Genomic DNA, 18,960 nt, shown 5'->3' on the forward strand with positions numbered 1-18,960 from the left:
GATCAGAAAATTATGTATATATTGAATCCATCAATTTGTCTAGTTTATATAGCTTAACTATAATGGAAAACTGCAACAGATTGAATCCATAACAATTAACAAGCATGCATGTGTTTAATCTTCTGGCGAAAGAGTTAGGCAAGATGGTCCAGGCTGGTTTTGTTCACGGAACTTGTGGTCAAAAACGTTAAGGGTAAAACTTACTCTGTAATCTGATAATTTTCTCAGACCTAGGTTGTTTTCATAGTAGAGGGTTTTACTTCTCATTAAACATATTCTTGCATTTTGATGTTTTTATTGTGATGGGAGGTTATAAGGAAGAAGCCCGGCTAGCTCAGTTCGGTAGAGCATGAGACTCTTAATCTCAGGGTCGTGGGTTCGAGCCCCACGTTGGGCTATTGAGCTTTCAAGAATAGGAATTGAGCACCCGCATGTTGATCAAAGTCTTAGTTCTACTAAAGCTTAAATTGTTCCTTATTAAAGGAAACATCAGAACATTTATATAACGTAGGTTTCAGACACACCAATCAAACATCTACAGCTGATGAGAAAATTATGTTTTGGATTGAATCCATCAATTTGTCTAGATTATATCCTAAACTAGAATTGAAAACTGTAAGAGACTTGATCCCTAACCAATGAATAGCATGAGTGTGCTTGATCTTCTGGCGGAAGAGTTAGGCAGCCTGGTTCAGGCTGGTTTTGTTCAAGGAACTTGTGGTCAAAAACGTTAAGGGTAAAATTTACTCTGTAATCTGATAATTTTCTGGGACCTAGGTTGTTTTCATAGTAGAGGGTTTTACTTCTCATTAAACATATTCTTGCATTTTGATGTTTCTATTGTGATGGGAGGTTATATGTAAGAAGCCCGGCTAGCTCAGTTCGGTAGAGCATGAGACTCTTAATCTCAGGGTCGTGGGTTCGAGCCCCACGTTGGGCTATTGAGCTTTCAAGAATAGGAATTGAGCACCCGCATGTTGATCAAAGTCTTAGTTCTACTAAAGCTTAAATTGTTATTTATTAAAGGAAACATCAGAACATTTATATAACGTAGGTTTCAAACACACCAATCAAACATCTACAGCTGATGAGAAAATTATGTTTTGTATTGAATCCATCAATTTGTCTAGATTATATCCTAAACTAGAATTGCAAAGTGCAAGAGACTCGATCCCTAACCAATGAATAGCATGAGTGTGCTTGATCTTCTGGCGAAAGAGTTAGGCAGCCTGGTTCAGGCTGGTTTTGTTCAAGGAACTTGTGGTCAAAAACGTTAAGGGTAAAACTCACTCTGTAAACTGATCATTTTCTCAGACCTAGGTTGTTTTCATACTAGAGGGCTTTACTTCTCATAAAACATATTCTTGCATTCTAACATCTCCATCGCTATGTGAAGTTTTAAGGAAAAAGCATGGCTAGCTCAGTTCGGTAGAGCATGAGACTCTTAATCTCAGGGTCGTGGGTTGGAGCCCTACGTTGGGCTATGGAGCTTTTAAGATTAGGAATTGAGCACCAGCATGCTGATCAAATTCTTAGCTTAAAAGACTTTATTAAAGGAAACATCAGAGCATATACATTCCATAGGTATCACACACACCAATCAAACATCAACGGCTGATCAGAAAATTATGTATATATTGAATCCATCAATTTGTTTAGTTTATATAGTTTAACTAAAATGGAAAACTGTAACAGATTGAATCCATAACAATTAACAAGCATGCATGTGTTTTATCTTCTGGCGAAAGAGTTAGGCAAGATGGTCCAGGCTGGTTTTGTTCACGGAACTTGTGGTCAAAAACGTTAAGGGTAAAACGTACTCTGTAATCTGATAATTTTCTCAGACCTAGGTTGTTTTCATAGTAGAGGGTTTTACTTCTCATTAAACATATTCTTGCATTTTGATGTTTTTATTGTGATGGGAGGTTATAAGGAAGAAGCCCGGCTAGCTCAGTTCGGTAGAGCATGAGACTCTTAATCTCAGGGTCGTGGGTTCGAGCCCCACGTTGGGCTATTGAGCTTTCAAGAATAGGAATTGAGCACCCGCATGTTGATCAAAGTCTTAGTTCTACTAAAGCTTAAATTGTTCCTTATTAAAGGAAACATCAGAACATTTATATAACGTAGGTTTCAGACACACCAATCAAACATCTACAGCTGATGAGAAAATTATGTTTTGGATTGAATCCATCAATTTGTCTAGATTATATCCTAAACTAGAATTGAAAACTGTAAGAGACTTGATCCCTAACCAATGAATAGCATGAGTGTGCTTGATCTTCTGGCGAAAGAGTTAGGCAAGATGGTCCAGGCTGGTTTTGTTCACGGAACTTGTGGTCAAAAACGTTAAGGGTAAAACTTACTCTGTAATCTGATAATTTTCTCAGACCTAGGTTGTTTTCATAGTAGAGGGTTTTACTTCTCATTAAACATATTCTTGCATTTTGATGTTTTTATTGTGATGGGAGGTTACAAGAAGAAGAAGAAGAAGAAGAAGAAGAAGAAGAAGAAGAAGAAGAAGCCCGGCTAGCTCAGTTCGGTAGAGCATGAGACTCTTAATCTCAGGGTCGTGGGTTCGAGCCCCACGTCGGGCTATGGAGCACCAGCATGCTGATCAAAGTCTTAGTTTTACTAAAGCTTAAATTGTTTTTTATTAAAGGAAACATCAGAGCATATACATAACATAGGTTTCAGACACACCAATCAAACATCTACAGCTGATAAGAAAATTATGTTTTGGATTGAATCCATCAATTTGTCTAGATTATATTCTAAACTAGAATTGAAAACTGCAAGCGACTCGATCCCTAACCAATGAATAGCATGAGTGTGCTTGATCTTCTGGCGAAAGAGTTAGGCAGCCTGGTTCAGGCTGGTTTTGTTCAAGGAACTTGTGGTCAAAAACGTTAAGGGTAAAACTTACTCTGTAAATTGATCATTTTCTCAGACCTAGGTTGTTTTCATACTAGAGGGCTTTATTTCTCATGAAACATATTCTTGCATTCTAACATCTCCATCGTGATGTGAAGTTTTAAGGAAGAAGCATGGCTAGCTCAGTTCGGCAGAACATGAGACTCTTAATCTCAGGGTCGTGGTTTTGGAGCCCTACGTTGGGCTATGGAGCTTTTAAGATTAGGAATTGAGCACCAGCATGCTGATCAAAGTCTTGGCTTAAAAGACTCTTTATTAAAGGAAACATCAGAGCATATACATTCCATAGGTATCACACACACCAATCAAACATCAACGGCTGATCAGAAAATTATGTATATATTGACTCCATCAATTTGTATAGTTTATATAGCTTAACTATAATGGAAAACTGCAAAAGATTGAATCCATAACAATTAACAAGCATGCATGTGTTTAATCTTCTGGCGAAAGAGTTAGGCAAGATGGTTCAGGCTGGTTTTGTTCACGGAACTTGTGGTCAAAAACGATAATGGTAAAACTTACTCTGTAATCTGATAATTTTCTCAGACCTAGGTTGTTTTCATAGTAGAGGGTTTTACTTCTCATTAAACATGTTTTTGCATTTTGATGTTTCTATTGTGATGGGAGGTTATATGTAAGAAGGCCGGCTGGCTCAGTTCGGTAGAGCATGAGACTCTTAATCTCAGGGTCGTGGGTTCGAGCCCCACGTTGGGCTATGGAGCTTTCAAGAATAGGAATTGAGCACCCGCATGTTGATCAAAGTCTTAGTTCTACTAAAGCTTAAATTGTTATTTATTAAAGGAAACATCAGAACATTTATATAACGTAGGTTTCAAACACACCAATCAAACATCTACAGCTGATGAGAAAATTATGTTTTGTATTGAATCCATCAATTTGTCTAGATTATATCCTAAACTAGAATTGAAAACTGCAAGAGACTCGATCCCTAACCAATGAATAGCATGAGTGTGCTTGATCTTCTGGCGAAAGAGTTAGGCAGCCTGGTTCAGGCTGGTTTTGTTCAAGGAACTTGTGGTCAAAAACGTTAAGGGTAAAACTTACTCTGTAAATTGATCATTTTCTCAGACCTAGGTTGTTTTCATACTAGAGGGCTTTATTTCTCATGAAACATATTCTTGCATTCTAACATCTCCATCGTGATGTGAAGTTTCAAGGTAGAAGCCTGGCTAGCTAAGCTCGGTAGAGCATGAGACTCTTAATCTCAGGGTGGTGGGTTCGAGCCCCACGTTGGGCTATGAAGCTTTTAAGATTAGGAATTGAGCACCAGCATGCTGATCAAAGTCTTGGCTTAAAAGACTCTTTATTAAAGGAAACATCAGAGCATATACATTCCATAGGTATCACACACACCAATCAAACATCAACGGCTGATCAGAAAATTATGTATATATTGAATCCATCAATTTGTCTAGTTTATATAGCTTAACTATAATGGAAAACTGCAACAGATTGAATCCATAACAATTAACAAGCATGCATGTGTTTTATCTTCTGGTGAAAGAGTTAGGCAGCCTGGTTCAGGCTGGTTTTGTTGAAGGAACTTGTGGTCAAAAACGTTAAGGGTAAAACTTACTCTGTAAACTGATCATTTTCTCAGACCTAGGTTGTTTTCATACTAGAGGGTTTTACTTCTCATTAAACATGTTCTTGCATTTTGATGTTTCTATTGTGATGGGAGGTTATATGGAAGAAGCCCGGCTAGCTCAGTTCGGTAGAGCATGAGACTCTTAATCTCAGGGTCGTGGGTTTAAGCCCCACGTTGGGCTATTGAGCTTTCAAGAATAGGAATTGAGCACCCCCATGTTGATCAAAGTCTTTGTTCTACTAAAGCTTAAATTGTTCCTTATTAAAGGAAACATCAGAACATTTATATAACGTAGTTTTCAAACACACCAATCAAACATCTACAGCTGATGAGAAAATTATTTTTTGTATTGAATCCATCAATTTGTCTAGATTATATCCTAAACTACAATTGAAAACTGCAAGAGACTCGATCCCTAACCAATGAATAGCATGAGTGTGCTTGATCTTCTGGCGGAAGAGTGAGGCAGCCTGGTTCAGGCTGGTTTTGTTCAAGGAACTTGTGGTCAAGAACTTTAAGGGTAAAACATACTCTGTAATCTGATAATTTTCTCGGACCTAGGTTGTTTTCATAGTAGAGGGTTGTACTTCTCATTAAACATATTCTTGCATTTTGATGTTTGTATTGTGATGGGAGGTTATATGGAAGAAGCCCGGCTAGCTCAGTTCGGTAGAGCATGAGACTCTTAATCTCAGGGTCGTGGGTTGGAGCCCTACGTTGGGCTATGAAGCTTTTAAGATTAGGAATTGAGCACCAGCATGCTGATCAAAGTCTTAGCTTAAAAGACTCTTTATAAAAGGAAACATCAGAGCATATACATTCCATATGTATCACACACACCAATCAAACATCAACGGCTGATCAGAAAATTATGTATATATTGAATCCATCAATTTGTCTAGTTTATATAGCTTAACTATAATGGAAAACTGCAACAGATTGAATCCATAACAATTAACAAGCATGCATGTGTTTAATCTTCTGGCGAAAGAGTTAGGCAAGATGGTTCAGGCTGGTTTTGTTCACGGAACTTGTGGTCAAAAACGATAAGGGTAAAACTTACTCTGTAATCTGATAATTTTCTCAGACCTAGGTTGTTTTCATAGTAGAGGGTTTTACTTCTCATTAAACATATTCTTGCATTTTGATGTTTGTATTGTGATGGGAGGTTATATGGAAGAAGCCCGGCTAGCTCAGTTCGGTAGAGCATGAGACTCTTAATCTCAGGGTCGTGGGTTCGAGCCCCACGTTGGGCTATGGAGCACCAGCATGCTGATCAAAGTCTTAGTTCTACTAAAGCTTAAATTGTTCCTTATTAAAGGAAACATCAGAACATTTATATAACATAGGTTTCAGACACACCAATCAAACATCTACAGCTGATGAGAAAATTATGTTTTGGATTGAATCCATCAATTTGTCTAGATTATATCCTAAACTAGAATTGAAAACTGTAAGAGACTTGATCCCTAACCAATGAATAGCATCAGTGTGCTTGATCTTCTGGCGGAGGAGTTAGGCAGCCTGGTTCAGGCTGGTTTTGTTCAAGGAACTTGTGGTCAAAAACGTTAAGGGTAAAATTTACTCTGTAATCTGATAATTTTCTGGGACCTAGGTTGTTTTCATAGTAGAGGGTTTTACTTCTCATTAAACATATTCTTGCATTTTGATGTTTCTATTGTGATGGGAGGTTATATGGAAGAAGCCCGGCTAGCTCAGTTCGGTAGAGCATGAGACTCTTAATCTCAGGGTTGTGGGTTCGAGCCTCACGTTGGGCTATTGAGCTTTCAAGAATAGGAATTGAGCACCCGCATGCTGGTCAAAGTCTTAGTTCTACTAAAGTTTAAATTGTTTCTTATTAAAGGAAACATCAGAACATTTATATAACGTAGGTTTCAAACATACCAATCAAACATCTACAGCTGATGAGAAAATTATGTTTTGGATTGAATCCATCAATTTGTCTAGATTATATCCTAAACTAGAATTGAAAACTGTAAGAGACTTGATCCCTAACCAATGAATAGCATGAGTGTGCTTGATCTTCGGGCGGAAGAGTTAGGCAGCCTGGTTCAGGCTGGTTTTGTTCAAGGAACTTGTGGTCAAAAACGTTAAGGGTAAAATTTACTCTGTAATCTGATAATTTTCTGGGACCTAGGTTGTTTTCATAGTAGAGGGTTTTACTTCTCATTAAACATATTCTTGCATTTTGATGTTTCTATAGTGATGGGAGGTTATATGTAAGAAGCCCGGCTAGCTCAGTTCGGTAGAGCATGAGACTCTTAATCTCAGGGTCGTGGGTTCGAGCCCCACGTTGGGCTATTGAGCTTTCAAGAATAGGAATTGAGCACCCGCATGTTGATCAAAGTCTTAGTTCTACTAAAGCTTAAATTGTTATTTATTAAAGGAAACATCAGAACATTTATATAACGTAGGTTTCAAACACACCAATCAAACATCTACAGCTGATGAGAAAATTATGTTTTGTATTGAATCCATCAATTTGTCTAGATTATATCCTAAACTAGAATTGAAAACTGCAAGAGACTCGATCCCTAACCAATGAATAGCATGAGTGTGCTTGATCTTCTGGCGAAAGAGTTAGGCAGCCTGGTTCAGGCTGGTTTTGTTCAAGGAACTTGTGGTCAAAAACGTTAAGGGTAAAACTTACTCTGTAAATTGATCATTTTCTCAGACCTAGGTTGTTTTCATACTAGAGGGCTTTATTTCTCATGAAACATATTCTTGCATTCTAACATCTCCATCGTGATGTGAAGTTTCAAGGTAGAAGCCTGGCTAGCTAAGCTCGGTAGAGCATGAGACTCTTAATCTCAGGGTGGTGGGTTCGAGCCCCACGTTGGGCTATGGAGTTTTTAAGATTAGGAATTGAGCACCAGCATGCTGATCAAATTCTTAGCTTAAAAGACTCTTTATTAAAGGAAACATCAGAGCATATACATTCCATAGGTATCACACACACCAATCAAACATCAACGGCTGATCAGAAAATTATGTATATATTGAATCCATCAATTTGTCTAGTTTATATAGCTTAACTATAATGGAAAACTGCAACAGATTGAATCCATAACAATTAACAAGCATGCATGTGTTTTATCTTCTGGCGAAAGTGTTAGGCTGCCTGGTTCAGGCTGGTTTTGTTGAAGGATCTTGTGGTCAAAAACGTTAAGGGTAAAACTTACTCTGTAAACTGATCATTTTCTCAGACCTAGGTTGTTTTCATACTAGAGGGTTTTACTTCTCATTAAACATGTTCTTGCATTTTGATGTTTCTATAGTGATGGGAGGTTATATGGAAGAAGCCCGGCTAGCTCAGTTCGGTAGAGCATGAGACTCTTAATCTCAGGGTTGTGGGTTCGAGCCTCACGTTGGGCTATTGAGCTTTCAAGAATAGGAATTGAGCACCCGCATGCTGATCAAAGTCTTAGTTCTACTAAAGCTTAAATTGTTCCTTATTAAAGGAAACATCAGAACATTTATATAACGTAGGTTTCAAACATACCAATCAAACATCTACAGCTGATGAGAAAATTATGTTTTGGATTGAATCCATCAATTTGTCTAGATTATATCCTAAACTAGAATTGAAAACTGTAAGAGACTTGATCCCTAACCAATGAATAGCATGAGTGTGCTTGATCTTCTGGCGGAAGAGTTAGGCAGCCTGGTTCAGGCTGGTTTTGTTCAAGGAACTTGTGGTCAAAAACGTTAAGGGTAAAATTTACTCTGTAATCTGATAATTTTCTGGGACCTAGGTTGTTTTCATAGTAGAGGGTTTTACTTCTCATTAAACATATTCTTGCATTTTGATGTTTCTATAGTGATGGGAGGTTATATGTAAGAAGCCCGGCTAGCTCAGTTCGGTAGAGCATGAGACTCTTAATCTCAGGGTCGTGGGTTCGAGCCCCATGTTGGGCTATTGAGCTTTCAAGAATAGGAATTGAGCACCCGCATGTTGATCAAAGTCTTAGTTCTACTAAAGCTTAAATTGTTATTTATTAAAGGAAACATCAGAACATTTATATAACGTAGGTTTCAAACACACCAATCAAACATCTACAGCTGATGAGAAAATTATGTTTTGTATTGAATCCATCAATTTGTCTAGATTATATCCTAAACTAGAATTGAAAACTGCAAGAGACTCGATCCCTAACCAATGAATAGCATGAGTGTGCTTGATCTTCTGGCGAAAGAGTTAGGCAGCCTGGTTCAGGCTGGTTTTGTTCAAGGAATTTGTGGTCAAAAACGTTAAGGGTAAAACTCACTCTGTAAACTGATCATTTTCTCAGACCTAGGTTGTTTTCATACTAGAGGGCTTTACTTCTCATAAAACATATTCTTGCATTCTAACATCTCCATCGCTATGTGAAGTTTTAAGGAAAAAGCATGGCTAGCTCAGTTCGGTAGAGCATGAGACTCTTAATCTCAGGGTCGTGGGTTGGAGCCCTAAATTGGGCTATGGAGCTTTTAAGATTAGGAATTGAGCACCAGCATGCTGATCAAATTCTTAGCTTAAAAGACTTTATTAAAGGAAACATCAGAGCATATACATTCCATAGGTATCACACACACCAATCAAACATCAACGGCTGATCAGAAAATTATGTATATATTGAATCCATCAATTTGTTTAGTTTATATAGTTTAACTAAAATGGAAAACTGCAACAGATTGAATCCATAACAATTAACAAGCATGCATGTGTTTTATCTTCTGGCGAAAGAGTTAGGCAAGATGGTCCAGGCTGGTTTTGTTCACGGAACTTGTGGTCAAAAACGTTAAGGGTAAAACTTACTCTGTAATCTGATAATTTTCTCAGACCTAGGTTGTTTTCATAGTAGAGGGTTTTACTTCTCATTAAACATATTCTTGCATTTTGATGTTTTTATTGTGATGGGAGGTTATAAGGAAGAAGCCCGGCTAGCTCAGTTCGGTAGAGCATGAGACTCTTAATCTCAGGGTCGTGGGTTTGAGCCCCACATTGGGCTATTGAGCTTTCAAGAATAGGAATTGAGCATCCGCATGTTGATCAAAGTCTTAGTTCTACTAAAGCTTAAATTGTTCCTTATTAAAGGAAACATCAGAACATTTATATAACGTAGGTTTCAGACACACCAATCAAACATCTACAGCTGATGAGAAAATTATGTTTTGTATTGAATCCATCAATTTGTCTAGATTATATCCTAAACTAGAATTGAAAACTGCAAGAGACTCGATCCCTAACCAATGAATAGCATGAGTGTGCTTGATCTTCTGGCGAAAGAGTTAGGCAGCCTGGTTCAGGCTGGTTTTGTTCAAGGAACTTGTGGTCAAAAACGTTAAGGGTAAAACTCACTCTGTAAACTGATCATTTTCTCAGACCTAGGTTGTTTTCATACTAGAGGGCTTTACTTCTCATGAAACATATTCTTGCATTCTAACATCTCCATCGCTATGTGAAGTTTTAAGGAAAAAGCATGGCTAGCTCAGTTCGGTAGAGCATGAGACTCTTAATCTCAGGGTCGTGGGTTGGAGCCCTACGTTGGGCTATGGAGCTTTTAAGATTAGGAATTGAGCACCAGCATGCTGATCAAATTCTTAGCTTAAAAGACTCTTTATTAAAGGAAACATCAGAGCATATACATTCCATAGGTATCACACACACCAATCAAACATCAACGGCTGATCAGAAAATTATGTATATATTGAATCCATCAATTTGTTTAGTTTATATAGTTTAACTAAAATGGAAAACTGTAACAGATTGAATCCATAACAATTAACAAGCATGCATGTGTTTTATCTTCTGGCGAAAGAGTTAGGCAAGATGGTCCAGGCTGGTTTTGTTCACGGAACTTGTGGTCAAAAACGTTAAGGGTAAAACTTACTCTGTAATCTGATAATTTTCTCAGACCTAGGTTGTTTTCATAGTAGAGGGTTTTACTTCTCATTAAACATATTCTTGCATTTTGATGTTTTTATTGTGATGGGAGGTTATAAGGAAGAAGCCCGGCTAGCTCAGTTCGGTAGAGCATGAGACTCTTAATCTCAGGGTCGTGGGTTCGAGCCCCACGTTGGGCTATTGAGCTTTCAAGAATAGGAATTGAGCACCCGCATGTTGATCAAAGTCTTAGTTCTACTAAAGCTTAAATTGTTCCTTATTAAAGGAAACATCAGAACATTTATATAACGTAGGTTTCAAACACACCAATCAAACATCTACAGCTGATGAGAAAATTATGTTTTGTATTGAATCCATCAATTTGTCTAGATTATATCCTAAACTAGAATTGAAAACTGCAAGAGACTCGATCCCTAACCAATGAATAGCATGAGTGTGCTTGATCTTCTGGCGAAAGAGTTAGGCAGCCTGGTTCAGGCTGGTTTTGTTCAAGGAATTTGTGGTCAAAAACGTTAAGGGTAAAACTCACTCTGTAAACTGATCATTTTCTCAGACCTAGGTTGTTTTCATACTAGAGGGCTTTACTTCTCATAAAACATATTCTTGCATTCTAACATCTCCATCGCTATGTGAAGTTTTAAGGAAAAAGCATGGCTAGCTCAGTTCGGTAGAGCATGAGACTCTTAATCTCAGGGTCGTGGGTTGGAGCCCTAAATTGGGCTATGGAGCTTTTAAGATTAGGAATTGAGCACCAGCATGCTGATCAAATTCTTAGCTTAAAAGACTTTATTAAAGGAAACATCAGAGCATATACATTCCATAGGTATCACACACACCAATCAAACATCAACGGCTGATCAGAAAATTATGTATATATTGAATCCATCAATTTGTTTAGTTTATATAGTTTAACTAAAATGGAAAACTGCAACAGATTGAATCCATAACAATTAACAAGCATGCATGTGTTTTATCTTCTGGCGAAAGAGTTAGGCAAGATGGTCCAGGCTGGTTTTGTTCACGGAACTTGTGGTCAAAAACGTTAAGGGTAAAACTTACTCTGTAATCTGATAATTTTCTCAGACCTAGGTTGTTTTCATAGTAGAGGGTTTTACTTCTCATTAAACATATTCTTGCATTTTGATGTTTTTATTGTGATGGGAGGTTATAAGGAAGAAGCCCGGCTAGCTCAGTTCGGTAGAGCATGAGACTCTTAATCTCAGGGTCGTGGGTTCGAGCCCCACGTTGGGCTATTGAGCTTTCAAGAATAGGAATTGAGCACCCGCATGTTGATCAAAGTCTTAGTTCTACTAAAGCTTAAATTGTTCCTTATTAAAGGAAACATCAGAACATTTATATAACGTAGGTTTCAGACACACCAATCAAACATCTACAGCTGATGAGAAAATTATGTTTTGGATTGAATCCATCAATTTGTCTAGATTATATCCTAAACTAGAATTGAAAACTGTAAGAGACTTGATCCCTAACCAATGAATAGCATGAGTGTGCTTGATCTTCTGGCGGAAGAGTTAGGCAGCCTGGTTCAGGCTGGTTTTGTTCAAGGAACTTGTGGTCAAAAACGTTAAGGGTAAAATTTACTCTGTAATCTGATAATTTTCTGGGACCTAGGTTGTTTTCATAGTAGAGGGTTTTACTTCTCATTAAACATATTCTTGCATTTTGATGTTTCTATTGTGATGGGAGGTTATATGTAAGAAGCCCGGCTAGCTCAGTTCGGTAGAGCATGAGACTCTTAATCTCAGGGTCGTGGGTTCGAGCCCCACGTTGGGCTATTGAGCTTTCAAGAATAGGAATTGAGCACCCGCATGTTGATCAAAGTCTTAGTTCTACTAAAGCTTAAATTGTTATTTATTAAAGGAAACATCAGAACATTTATATAACGTAGGTTTCAAACACACCAATCAAACATCTACAGCTGATGAGAAAATTATGTTTTGTATTGAATCCATCAATTTGTCTAGATTATATCCTAAACTAGAATTGAAAACTGCAAGAGACTCGATCCCTAACCAATGAATAGCATGAGTGTGCTTGATCTTCTGGCGAAAGAGTTAGGCAGCCTGGTTCAGGCTGGTTTTGTTCAAGGAATTTGTGGTCAAAAACGTTAAGGGTAAAACTCACTCTGTAAACTGATCATTTTCTCAGACCTAGGTTGTTTTCATACTAGAGGGCTTTACTTCTCATAAAACATATTCTTGCATTCTAACATCTCCATCGCTATGTGAAGTTTTAAGGAAAAAGCATGGCTAGCTCAGTTCGGTAGAGCATGAGACTCTTAATCTCAGGGTCGTGGGTTGGAGCCCTAAATTGGGCTATGGAGCTTTTAAGATTAGGAATTGAGCACCAGCATGCTGATCAAATTCTTAGCTTAAAAGACTTTATTAAAGGAAACATCAGAGCATATACATTCCATAGGTATCACACACACCAATCAAACATCAACGGCTGATCAGAAAATTATGTATATATTGAATCCATCAATTTGTTTAGTTTATATAGTTTAACTAAAATGGAAAACTGCAACAGATTGAATCCATAACAATTAACAAGCATGCATGTGTTTTATCTTCTGGCGAAAGAGTTAGGCAAGATGGTCCAGGCTGGTTTTGTTCACGGAACTTGTGGTCAAAAACGTTAAGGGTAAAACTTACTCTGTAATCTGATAATTTTCTCAGACCTAGGTTGTTTTCATAGTAGAGGGTTTTACTTCTCATTAAACATATTCTTGCATTTTGATGTTTTTATTGTGATGGGAGGTTATAAGGAAGAAGCCCGGCTAGCTCAGTTCGGTAGAGCATGAGACTCTTAATCTCAGGGTCGTGGGTTTGAGCCCCACATTGGGCTATTGAGCTTTCAAGAATAGGAATTGAGCATCCGCATGTTGATCAAAGTCTTAGTTCTACTAAAGCTTAAATTGTTCCTTATTAAAGGAAACATCAGAACATTTATATAACGTAGGTTTCAGACACACCAATCAAACATCTACAGCTGATGAGAAAATTATGTTTTGTATTGAATCCATCAATTTGTCTAGATTATATCCTAAACTAGAATTGAAAACTGCAAGAGACTCGATCCCTAACCAATGAATAGCATGAGTGTGCTTGATCTTCTGGCGAAAGAGTTAGGCAGCCTGGTTCAGGCTGGTTTTGTTCAAGGAATTTGTGGTCAAAAACGTTAAGGGTAAAACTCACTCTGTAAACTGATCATTTTCTCAGACCTAGGTTGTTTTCATACTAGAGGGCTTTACTTCTCATAAAACATATTCTTGCATTCTAACATCTCCATCGCTATGTGAAGTTTTAAGGAAAAAGCATGGCTAGCTCAGTTCGGTAGAGCATGAGACTCTTAATCTCAGGGTCGTGGGTTGGAGCCCTAAATTGGGCTATGGAGCTTTTAAGATTAGGAATTGAGCACCAGCATGCTGATCAAATTCTTAGCTTAAAAGACTTTATTAAAGGAAACATCAGAGCATATACATTCCATAGGTATCACACACACCAATCAAACATCAACGGCTGATCAGAAAATTATGTATATATTGAATCCATCAATTTGTTTAGTTTATATAGTTTAACTAAAATGGAAAACTGTAACAGATTGAATCCATAACAATTAACAAGCATGCATGTGTTTTATCTTCTGGCGAAAGAGTTAGGCAAGATGGTCCAGGCTGGTTTTGTTCACGGAACTTGTGGTCAAAAACGTTAAGGGTAAAACTTACTCTGTAATCTGATAATTTTCTCAGACCTAGGTTGTTTTCATAGTAGAGGGTTTTACTTCTCATTAAACATATTCTTGCATTTTGATGTTTTTATTGTGATGGGAGGTTATAAGGAAGAAGCCCGGCTAGCTCAGTTCGGTAGAGCATGAGACTCTTAATCTCAGGGTCGTGGGTTCGAGCCCCACGTTGGGCTATTGAGCTTTCAAGAATAGGAATTGAGCACCCGCATGTTGATTAAAGTCTTAGTTCTACTAAAGCTTAAATTGTTCCTTATTAAAGGAAACATCAGAACATTTATATAACGTAGGTTTCAGACACACCAATCAAACATCTACAGCTGATGAGAAAATTATGTTTTGGATTGAATCCATCAATTTGTCTAGATTATATCCTAAACTAGAATTGAAGACTGTAAGAGACTTGATCCCTAACCAATGAATAGCATGAGTGTGCTTGATCTTCTGGCGGAAGAGTTAGGCAGCCTGGTTCAGGCTGGTTTTGTTCAAGGAACTTGTGGTCAAAAACGTTAAGGGTAAAATTTACTCTGTAATCTGATAATTTTCTGGGACCTAGGTTGTTTTCATAGTAGAGGGTTTTACTTCTCATTAAACATATTCTTGCATTTTGATGTTTCTATTGTGATGGGAGGTTATATGTAAGAAGCCCGGCTAGCTCAGTTCGGTAGAGCATGAGACTCTTAATCTCAGGGTCGTGGGTTCGAGCCCCACGTTGGGCTATTGAGCTTTCAAGAATAGGAATTGAGCACCCGCATGTTGATCAAAGTCTTAGTTCTACTAAAGCTTAAATTGTTATTTATTAAAGGAAACATCAGAACATTTATATAACGTAGGTTTCAAACACACCAATCAAACATCTACAGCTGATGAGAAAATTATGTTTTGTATTGAATCCATCAATTTGTCTAGATTATATCCTAAACTAGAATTGCAAAGTGCAAGAGACTCGATCCCTAACCAATGAATAGCATGAGTGTGCTTGATCTTCTGGCGAAAGAGTTAGGCAGCCTGGTTCAGGCTGGTTTTGTTCAAGGAATTTGTGGTCAAAAACGTTAAGGGTAAAACTCACTCTGTAAACTGATCATTTTCTCAGACCTAGGTTGTTTTCATACTAGAGGGCTTTACTTCTCATGAAACATATTCTTGCATTCTAACATCTCCATCGCTATGTGAAGTTTTAAGGAAAAAGCATGGCTAGCTCAGTTCGGTAGAGCATGAGACTCTTAATCTCAGGGTCGTGGGTTGGAGCCCTACGTTGGGCTATGGAGCTTTTAAGATTAGGAATTGAGCACCAGCATGCTGATCAAATTCTTAGCTTAAAAGACTCTTTATTAAAGGAAACATCAGAGCATATACATTCCATAGGTATCACACACACCAATCAAACATCAACGGCTGATCAGAAAATTATGTATATATTGAATCCATCAATTTGTTTAGTTTATATAGTTTAACTAAAATGGAAAACTGTAACAGATTGAATCCATAACAATTAACAAGCATGCATGTGTTTTATCTTCTGGCGAAAGAGTTAGGCAAGATGGTCCAGGCTGGTTTTGTTCACGGAACTTGTGGTCAAAAACGTTAAGGGTAAAACTTACTCTGTAATCTGATAATTTTCTCAGACCTAGGTTGTTTTCATAGTAGAGGGTTTTACTTCTCATTAAACATATTCTTGCATTTTGATGTTTTTATTGTGATGGGAGGTTATAAGGAAGAAGCCCGGCTAGCTCAGTTCGGTAGAGCATGAGACTCTTAATCTCAGGGTCGTGGGTTCGAGCCCCACGTTGGGCTATTGAGCTTTCAAGAATAGGAATTGAGCACCCGCATGTTGATCAAAGTCTTAGTTCTACTAAAGCTTAAATTGTTCCTTATTAAAGGAAACATCAGAACATTTATATAACGTAGGTTTCAGACACACCAATCAAACATCTACAGCTGATGAGAAAATTATGTTTTGGATTGAATCCATCAATTTGTCTAGATTATATCCTAAACTAGAATTGAAAACTGTAAGAGACTTGATCCCTAACCAATGAATAGCATGAGTGTGCTTGATCTTCTGGCGGAAGAGTTAGGCAGCCTGGTTCAGGCTGGTTTTGTTCAAGGAACTTGTGGTCAAAAACGTTAAGGGTAAAATTTACTCTGTAATCTGATAATTTTCTGGGACCTAGGTTGTTTTCATAGTAGAGGGTTTTACTTCTCATTAAACATATTCTTGCATTTTGATGTTTCTATTGTGATGGGAGGTTATATGTAAGAAGCCCGGCTAGCTCAGTTCGGTAGAGCATGAGACTCTTAATCTCAGGGTCGTGGGTTCGAGCCCCACGTTGGGCTATTGAGCTTTCAAGAATAGGAATTGAGCACCCGCATGTTGATCAAAGTCTTAGTTCTACTAAAGCTTAAATTGTTATTTATTAAAGGAAACATCAGAACATTTATATAACGTAGGTTTCAAACACACCAATCAAACATCTACAGCTGATGAGAAAATTATGTTTTGTATTGAATCCATCAATTTGTCTAGATTATATCCTAAACTAGAATTGCAAAGTGCAAGAGACTCGATCCCTAACCAATGAATAGCATGAGTGTGCTTGATCTTCTGGCGAAAGAGTTAGGCAGCCTGGTTCAGGCTGGTTTTGTTCAAGGAATTTGTGGTCAAAAACGTTAAGGGTAAAACTCACTCTGTAAACTGATCATTTTCTCAGACCTAGGTTGTTTTCATACTAGAGGGCTTTACTTCTCATAAAACATATTCTTGCATTCTAACATCTCCATCGCTATGTGAAGTTTTAAGGAAAAAGCATGGCTAGCTCAGTTCGGTAGAGCATGAGACTCTTAATCTCAGGGTCGTGGGTTGGAGCCCTACGTTGGGCTATGGAGCTTTTAAGATTAGGAATTGAGCACCAGCATGCTGATCAAATTCTTAGCTTAAAAGACTTTATTAAAGGAAACATCAGAGCATATACATTCCATAGGTATCACACACACCAATCAAACATCAACGGCTGATCAGAAAATTATGTATATATTGAATCCATCAATTTGTTTAGTTTATATAGTTTAACTAAAATGGAAAACTGTAACAGATTGAATCCATAACAATTAACAAGCATGCATGTGTTTTATCTTCTGGCGAAAGAGTTAGGCAAGATGGTCCAGGCTGGTTTTGTTCACGGAACTTGTGGTCAAAAACGTTAAGGGTAAAACGTACTCTGTAATCTGATAATTTTCTCAGACCTAGGTTGTTTTCATAGTAGAGGGTTTTACTTCTCATTAAACATATTCTTGCATTTTGATGTTTTTATTGTGATGGGAGGTTATAAGGAAGAAGCCCGGCTAGCTCAGTTCGGTAGAGCATGAGACTCTTAATCTCAGGGTCGTGGGTTTGAGCCCCACATTGGGCTATTGAGCTTTCAAGAATAGGAATTGAGCACCCGCATGTTGATCAAAGTCTTAGTTCTACTAAAGCTTAAATTGTTATTTATTAAAGGAAACATCAGAACATTTATATAACGTAGGTTTCAAACACACCAATCAAACATCTACAGCTGATGAGAAAATTATGTTTTGTATTGAATCCATCAATTTGTCTAGATTATATCCTAAACTAGAATTGCAAAGTGCAAGAGACTCGATCCCTAACCAATGAATAGCATGAGTGTGCTTGATCTTCTGGCGAAAGAGTTAGGCAGCCTGGTTCAGGCTGGTTTTGTTCAAGGAATTTGTGGTCAAAAACGTTAAGGGTAAAACTCACTCTGTAAACTGATCATTTTCTCAGACCTAGGTTGTTTTCATACTAGAGGGCTTTACTTCTCATGAAACATATTCTTGCATTCTAACATCTCCATCGCTATGTGAAGTTTTAAGGAAAAAGCATGGCTAGCTCAGTTCGGTAGAGCATGAGACTCTTAATCTCAGGGTCGTGGGTTGGAGCCCTACGTTGGGCTATGGAGCTTTTAAGATTAGGAATTGAGCACCAGCATGCTGATCAAATTCTTAGCTTAAAAGACTCTTTATTAAAGGAAACATCAGAGCATATACATTCCATAGGTATCACACACACCAATCAAACATCAACGGCTGATCAGAAAATTATGTATATATTGAATCCATCAATTTGTTTAGTTTATATAGTTTAACTAAAATGGAAAACTGTAACAGATTGAATCCATAACAATTAACAAGCATGCATGTGTTTTATCTTCTGGCGAAAGAGTTAGGCAAGATGGTCCAGGCTGGTTTTGTTCACGGAACTTGTGGTCAAAAACGTTAAGGGTAAAACTTACTCTGTAATCTGATAATTTTCTCAGACCTAGGTTGTTTTCATAGTAGAGGGTTTTACTTCTCATTAAACATATTCTTGCATTTTGATGTTTTTATTGTGATGGGAGGTTATAAGGAAGAAGCCCGGCTAGCTCAGTTCGGTAGAGCATGAGACTCTTAATCTCAGGGTCGTGGGTTCGAGCCCCACGTTGGGCTATTGAGCTTTCAAGAATAGGAATTGAGCACCCGCATGTTGATCAAAGTCTTAGTTCTACTAAAGCTTAAATTGTTCCTTATTAAAGGAAACATCAGAACATTTATATAACGTAGGTTTCAGACACACCAATCAAACATCTACAGCTGATGAGAAAATTATGTTTTGGATTGAATCCATCAATTTGTCTAGATTATATCCTAAACTAGAATTGAAAACTGTAAGAGACTTGATCCCTAACCAATGAATAGCATGAGTGTG

At 37.7% G+C, this 18,960-nt stretch overlaps 16 non-coding genes across 16 annotated transcripts; all 16 read left to right on the forward strand.

Annotated features, from left to right (window-relative positions):
• Positions 1 to 323: 323 nt before the first annotated feature.
• Positions 324 to 397, forward strand: trnak-cuu (transfer RNA lysine (anticodon CUU)). Its single transcript has one exon. It is a non-coding gene; the product is annotated as a tRNA-Lys (tRNA).
• Positions 398 to 866: 469 nt separating this feature from the next.
• Positions 867 to 940, forward strand: trnak-cuu (transfer RNA lysine (anticodon CUU)). Its single transcript has one exon. It is a non-coding gene; the product is annotated as a tRNA-Lys (tRNA).
• Positions 941 to 1,939: 999 nt separating this feature from the next.
• Positions 1,940 to 2,013, forward strand: trnak-cuu (transfer RNA lysine (anticodon CUU)). Its single transcript has one exon. It is a non-coding gene; the product is annotated as a tRNA-Lys (tRNA).
• A 507-nt stretch (positions 2,014 to 2,520) lies between these two features.
• Positions 2,521 to 2,594, forward strand: trnak-cuu (transfer RNA lysine (anticodon CUU)). Its single transcript has one exon. It is a non-coding gene; the product is annotated as a tRNA-Lys (tRNA).
• Positions 2,595 to 4,650: 2,056 nt separating this feature from the next.
• On the forward strand, positions 4,651 to 4,724 carry trnak-cuu (transfer RNA lysine (anticodon CUU)). Its single transcript has one exon. It is a non-coding gene; the product is annotated as a tRNA-Lys (tRNA).
• A 1,001-nt stretch (positions 4,725 to 5,725) lies between these two features.
• On the forward strand, positions 5,726 to 5,799 carry trnak-cuu (transfer RNA lysine (anticodon CUU)). The gene has a single exon. It is a non-coding gene; the product is annotated as a tRNA-Lys (tRNA).
• Positions 5,800 to 6,790: 991 nt separating this feature from the next.
• Positions 6,791 to 6,864, forward strand: trnak-cuu (transfer RNA lysine (anticodon CUU)). The gene has a single exon. It is a non-coding gene; the product is annotated as a tRNA-Lys (tRNA).
• A 1,544-nt stretch (positions 6,865 to 8,408) lies between these two features.
• On the forward strand, positions 8,409 to 8,482 carry trnak-cuu (transfer RNA lysine (anticodon CUU)). Its single transcript has one exon. It is a non-coding gene; the product is annotated as a tRNA-Lys (tRNA).
• Positions 8,483 to 10,556: 2,074 nt separating this feature from the next.
• trnak-cuu (transfer RNA lysine (anticodon CUU)) lies at positions 10,557 to 10,630 on the forward strand. The gene has a single exon. It is a non-coding gene; the product is annotated as a tRNA-Lys (tRNA).
• A 999-nt stretch (positions 10,631 to 11,629) lies between these two features.
• trnak-cuu (transfer RNA lysine (anticodon CUU)) lies at positions 11,630 to 11,703 on the forward strand. The gene has a single exon. It is a non-coding gene; the product is annotated as a tRNA-Lys (tRNA).
• Positions 11,704 to 12,172: 469 nt separating this feature from the next.
• trnak-cuu (transfer RNA lysine (anticodon CUU)) lies at positions 12,173 to 12,246 on the forward strand. Its single transcript has one exon. It is a non-coding gene; the product is annotated as a tRNA-Lys (tRNA).
• Positions 12,247 to 14,318: 2,072 nt separating this feature from the next.
• On the forward strand, positions 14,319 to 14,392 carry trnak-cuu (transfer RNA lysine (anticodon CUU)). Its single transcript has one exon. It is a non-coding gene; the product is annotated as a tRNA-Lys (tRNA).
• A 469-nt stretch (positions 14,393 to 14,861) lies between these two features.
• Positions 14,862 to 14,935, forward strand: trnak-cuu (transfer RNA lysine (anticodon CUU)). Its single transcript has one exon. It is a non-coding gene; the product is annotated as a tRNA-Lys (tRNA).
• Positions 14,936 to 15,936: 1,001 nt separating this feature from the next.
• Positions 15,937 to 16,010, forward strand: trnak-cuu (transfer RNA lysine (anticodon CUU)). The gene has a single exon. It is a non-coding gene; the product is annotated as a tRNA-Lys (tRNA).
• Positions 16,011 to 16,479: 469 nt separating this feature from the next.
• Positions 16,480 to 16,553, forward strand: trnak-cuu (transfer RNA lysine (anticodon CUU)). Its single transcript has one exon. It is a non-coding gene; the product is annotated as a tRNA-Lys (tRNA).
• Positions 16,554 to 18,627: 2,074 nt separating this feature from the next.
• On the forward strand, positions 18,628 to 18,701 carry trnak-cuu (transfer RNA lysine (anticodon CUU)). The gene has a single exon. It is a non-coding gene; the product is annotated as a tRNA-Lys (tRNA).
• Positions 18,702 to 18,960: the final 259 nt, after the last annotated feature.

This window comes from Pleuronectes platessa, chromosome 21 (genome assembly GCF_947347685.1).
Source record: "Pleuronectes platessa chromosome 21, fPlePla1.1, whole genome shotgun sequence".
Classification (NCBI taxonomy): domain Eukaryota; kingdom Metazoa; phylum Chordata; class Actinopteri; order Pleuronectiformes; family Pleuronectidae; genus Pleuronectes; species Pleuronectes platessa.